Source organism: Sapajus apella, unplaced genomic scaffold, assembly GCF_009761245.1.
Source record: "Sapajus apella isolate SASKATOON/1434 unplaced genomic scaffold, GSC_monkey_1.0 scaffold27, whole genome shotgun sequence".
In the NCBI taxonomy this organism is placed as follows: Eukaryota; Metazoa; Chordata; class Mammalia; order Primates; family Cebidae; genus Sapajus; species Sapajus apella.
In genome coordinates, this window is record NW_022436967.1 from 305,480 (window position 1) to 311,433 (window position 5,954).

General features: G+C 42.9%; 1 pseudogene; it reads right to left on the reverse strand.

Annotated features, from left to right (window-relative positions):
* Positions 1 to 1,888: 1,888 nt before the first annotated feature.
* On the reverse strand, positions 1,889 to 5,247 carry LOC116560743 (annotated as a pseudogene).
* Between the last annotated feature and the right edge of the window lie 707 nt (positions 5,248 to 5,954).

Genomic DNA, 5,954 nt, shown 5'->3' on the forward strand with positions numbered 1-5,954 from the left:
CTCAAAACAATTTCTGATTTACACAGAGGCTCTTTCTTTGCTATATGTATTAGTCCATTTTCATACTACTAGGTAGAAATACCCTAGACTGGATAATTTATAAAGAAAAAGAGGTTTAATGGACTTGTTTCCAGGTTCAGGGGTTCAGAGGTGCCCTCAGCCCCCCTGAGAGGATGTTTCTCCAGGCCTTTGGTCTCCCACTCCCCAAGAATGGGAGAGGAGACCAAGATGCCATACTCAAGTGTTTGCAGAAAAGTGATTTATTTGGAGAGAGAGAAACAGGAGAAGGGAGAAAGCTTCCACGGGACAGTGTGTGGAAGGGGACCCCAGAGAAGAAATCCAGGAGGGAAGAGAGCTCCCACCATGTGGGAGGGGATTCCAGAGAGCTGGCAATCCGGCGTGGGTGAAGGAGCAGGGGAATTTATCCTGGGAGAAATTCCCGCCTCCACAAGTTCCTCTGGCCAATGAAAGGGTTCCTTTAAACTTCCACTAGGGTGATTGACTCTTAGTTTCTTTCCACACCTGAGAAATTCAAACATAAACAGTTAAATTTCCTGGAAGAAGATGGATGGGAGGGGCAGACAATATGGCACTAGGAAGCTCTTGCCCTAGAAACTACGTCCCCTTGTGGACCTGGAAAGAGAACACAGTCTCTCAGATTCACAATTCCACGTGACTGGGGAGGCCTCACAATCATGGCAGAACTCAGAGAAGCAAAGATACCTCTTACTTGGTGGGCAAGAGACATGTGCAGGGGAACTACCCTTTATAAAACCATCACATCTTGTGAGACTTATTCAGTATCATGTGGGGATTATGGGAGCTACAATTCAAGATGAAATTTGGGCAGGGACATAGCCAAACCATATTGCTATAATAAAATTGTTATGTATTTGATAATTTTTTTGGAATATATTCTTCCTTGAACTCTCTGATATTTATTTTTTAGAGACAGGGTCTGGTTGTGAGACACAGGCTGGAGTGCAGTGGTGTAATGATAGCTCACTGCAGCCTTGAACTCCTGGGCTCAAGTGATCCTTCTGCCTCAGCCTCCTAAGTAGCTAGGATTACAGGCATGTGCCACCATACCCAGCTAACTTTTTTATTTTTTATTTTTTTGTAGAGACAGGGTCTTGCCATGTTGCCCAGGCTTGTCTTGAACTTTTGGCCTTAAGCGATCCTGCAAACTCAGCTTCCCAAAGTGCTGGATTATAGGCGTGGGCCACCATCCCTGTCCCAATATTTAACAAATGTGTAGCAGGTCATGTACATAGGCTCACTTAACATCTAGTGCAACCCCCTTCTAACCTGTCTTCCTTTATAATAGAAGCAGAGAAGCTAAAAGTATTTCCCAGACTCTTTTGTAACCAGGATTCCAGTTTCCACCAAGCATAACCAAATATCTGGTTTCCCTTGTGAAGTCTGGTTTATGCTGCTGTTGTCCTAGCATAATTATTGAAAGTGCCTCTCCATGCTCCTAGTGGTCAGAGGAACTTAGAGTGGTGCTGATGATTGGCTGTTTTGGCAAGTCCCTGGGCATTAGGTCTTCCCGGGCAGGCGGCAGAGTTTCTGATGTGTTACAGGTGTTGAGTGGCATGGCAATGGTGGCAATGTTGTTTCTGCTGGACTAGTCACATGGAATAGTTGGGCATTTTCCTGGGATGCTTTGTTTCTGGCTATGAAGCATCTAAACCTATTCCCCTGGTCTTCCTGGAAAGCCTATAAGCTTCCTAGTATATTTACCTTATTTCATCAACTCTAAGATGTACATTTCCCCCACTTTTATGTTCGTGAAATTGGGATGCTTCTTACAATCCTAACATATTATAATTTAATTAGCATAATGTATCTTTCTTAATGGTTATGGTGTGCCTTAACAAATGATGACTTTTTTTTTTGAGGTTTCAATATTTTATTCAAGTTTCTTTTAAGTGATGTTAATTACAGCATTTGAAGGGGAAGATCTAATTCCACACAAAATGGAAGACTCTAAAATGTACCCATTAAACTGCAAAAAAACCAAATTGAGTGGTGAGAATACAACAGAAGTCTAATTTAGATTCTGAGTGTTGTGACCATGTGATTACAATGACACAGACTCTTCCGAGCTTATAGCTGGAGCTCCTGGAAGCTGTTTCATACTCTGGTGCAAGGGCAAAAAAACACAACACAAGAAGGAATAAGTCCTGAATTATTGGCTTTATCACATCCACCCCCTCCACCCCAAAATGGCACAAAAGAAACAGTGACCACACCCTGCAGACCTTTTGGTGCAAAAGAGGTGAACTGGGGTGGGAAAAGGTCATGAAGATCTATCTTAAAAAGTCCCATTCAGGTGAGTATGTATACACCATCAAGCAGTGAGCCTCTCATCAATTGGGGTTGGGAAGCCAAGGTCCGATTCTCAGGAAATCACAATTTCATTCATTTATTCAATATGAATTTACAAAGTGCCTACATATTATCAGCTTCCACTTGCAGCTATTTCTAGATAAAAAAAAACCTGGCATCTCAAAGGGGCCCCCAAGTTTCCTCCAAGTCTACCACTGAAAGGATGTTTTTCGGAAATGGCTTTCTTCTGTACCTCTGAAAGGGTAACATCTTAAAGCTGAATCATCTTTAACCTGGAGGCCTAGCATGTTTAGCAATACTTGCATCCCAGACATACAATACTAAAAGATACACTAAATTCTGAAGGTAGCTATGCCGCAAAATAATTTAAAATTAAACACTTGTACAGTTTTCATTTATGCTTGAAATTCCAGTCCTAGACCAAGCTTGTGGCCACCAGCATTGACGTTCTTGCCATCCAGAAGAGCTGACAGTGTCAGTTTGATACCTGGCTTTAGAGTCTGAGTGTATCCTAAACCTATCAGGCTGGAGTTGTTCACTTTAGCTGAGAAGCAGGCGTCAGGGTCAATCTGATACTTGGCTGCTATTTCGAAGCGCGTGTAACTGTTTCCTGCTGTCCAGGTGAGACTGACAGCAGTCTCCAAATTCTTGTTCACCTTCTGATAAATGGAGCTGCCAAACTCTGTCCCATCATTCACATCAGTATGAAGCTGGAATTCATCAGTCTTGTAGCCAACTGCAAAGTTGCTCTGGGTCACTTGGGACTTTGCAGTCTCAAAACTCATCTGGTGGCCAGCCAGCCAGCCCTCATAACCCAGCACCAGGGAAACCCGGATGGAAGGCCCAGCAATGTCGAAATCCATGTCGCAGCCCAGGTTAATGTGCTCCCGCTTGTACCTGTCTTGATTTAAGCATTTTTTCCCCCAGTGTTAGGTGAGAAGGATGAATCGAAAGTCAGCTTCAGTCCACGTGCAAGCTGATCTTCCAAGGCAATCTCGGTGCCTGGTGCCTTGCCGGTGTTCCATTTCTCCGTAAACGTCAGCCGCACTCAGTCCATCTGTGCTTGGTTTCCAGACTGCCAGTCACTTTGGTGGTCTCAGTGTTGGCTGAGCCTGTGCTTGTAAATTCCAGTCCATTCTCAGATTTTGTTTTCAAATCAAGCTTTATTAAGCCAAATCCATAGCCCTTGGTGAAGACATCCCTGGCAGATTCGCCAAGATCAGCCTACGTGGGTGGCACAGCCAGCTTCTGCTCTGAGGCAGTGGGGGCGGCTATGGCTGGGGCAGCGGCGCACAGGCAGGGAGCGGAGCGGCCTTTAAAATTTTTTTTTAGAGACAGGGTTTCACCATATTGGCCAAGCTGGCCTCCAACTCCTGGCCTCAAGTGATCCACCCACCTCGGCCTCCCAAAGTGTTGGGATTACAGGCGTGAGCCACCGTGCCCGGCCACAAATGATGACATCTTAGCTTCAATGAAAAGCAGTAATAAATGCCTCGTTGCTTATCTTAATCTTTCTGGGCTGCCATAACAAAATCCCATAGACTGGGTGGCCTAAACAATAGGAATTAATTTTGTCATAGTTCTGGAGGCCGGAAATCCCAGACCAAGGTTTCAGCTGATTCTCTTTTGGGTGAGGACTCTCTTCCTGGCTTGTAGACAGCTGCCTTGTCACTGTGTCCTCATATGGCCTTTCCTCAGTGTGTGTGTGTAGAGAGAGAAAGAATCAAAGAGTGTTGTCTCTTATAAGGGTGCTAATCCTATAGGATCAGGGCCCCACACTTATGACCTCATATAACCTAATTATTCTTTAAAGGTCTGATCTCCAAATACAGACACACTGAGGATTAGGGCTTCAACATATAAATTTTGGGGGATGCAAACATTTAGTGCATAACACTGATTAAATAGTAATCAAGTAGATTATATTGTTTGCAGGTAAGCATCCTGAACCATATAGAATGTTTGGAAAAAAAAAAAGGAACTTAAGATGACTGGGTTAAAGAAACTTACAAAAGTTTCCTAGGTCACTTATCCTTTTGGAAATTTTACCTGGTTCTCACAAAGATATTGTACAAATGAAGACTTTCTGATAGAGAATATGAAATATGTCACAATGCCTAACAGTCCCATAAAAACCTGTATTACTTGTTCATTTTTTGGGTGGCCTTAGTTTTTCTCTGTCACTCACCTTTCACTACCTTGCTATATCCTTTTTCCTCCCCCTTCTCCCTTTTTAAGTCATAAAAGAAACTTTTACAAGATATAATTTTTATGCAGCACTGTATTGCTTTTTATTTATTTATTTTTATTTATTTATTTATTTATTTTTATTTTTATTTTTTTATTTTTTGAGACGGAGTTTCGCTCTTGTTACCCAGGCTGGAGTGCAATGGCGCGATCTCGGCTCACCGCAACCTCCGCCTCCTGGGTTCAGGCGATTCTCCTGCCTCAGCCTCCTGAGTAGCTGGGACTACAGGCATGCGCCACCATGCCCAGCTGATTTTTTTTTGTATTTTTAGTAGAGACGGGGTTTCACCATGTTGACCAGGATGGTCTCGATCTCTTGACCTTGTGATCCACCCGCCTCGGCCTCCCAAAGTGCTGGGATTACAGGCTTGAGCCACCGCGCCCGGCCCTATTTATTTATTTTTTAACACTGTTTACCACAAGGTGGTGAAGGACCGAGCAGTTTTATGTAAATCAAGTAGTTCCCCTGTAATATTTCTGAAACACAGTGGTTATCATCATCAATATCATCATCAAAATTACTGAGGTGTGTATGTGGTTACTATGATCAATGTCTGTCAGCACATCTTACTGCTCTGACTTGTTTCTTGCATTTGATTCTTTCCATTCCCCCAGTACTATCCTATCTGGGATTTCACTGTCTCTCATCTGGATAATTGCAACATTCTCTGAGACTAGCCTTGCCCTCAACCTATTTTCCTTACAGAGACCACAGGTATCTCAGGCATCTTAGGAGCCATGGGGCTTGTGAGTTGTGGCTGAGCAGAAGCAGGGCCATAGATGCTTCTGGTAAGAGGTATTAGACATTTTACCTACATGGGTATTCATTCATATTAATTGCTTTGCATAGGAGCTGGGAAAATTCCCACAAGAAAAAAAAAACCAAAAAAAACAAAAAAATATTGAACTCTGTTCAGCTGTGGGATGCACGAGTGTGCTGGATGGATTTGTGAAGAAGTTCTGACATAAACCAGATTGTAGGAGGCACAATGGTTATTTCTCTCTCTCCCTCTCTCTCTCTGAATTAGAATTCATCATAGTCTGGCACAATGGACAAATCTGATATCCAGGTCTAAGTATTTGATAGGGGTGATGGTTCTACTTGCAAGCCTTACCTGGTTACATGTATAAGACTTGTGGAGAAAGAGCTGAGTATATTGGGGTAAAACTAGGCCATTGTAATAAAGAGATGCATAATAATCAAGCAGTTTAAACCAATCAAAGTTTCTTTCTTTGTTAACCACAGTCTAAGATGAGCTTTGCTCTGTGAAGTCATTCAAGTGCTCAGGGGCCTAATTTTCTCTATGATCCCCTAAATCTTGGATTCTAATGATGTGTTTGAAACTGAGTTAGAA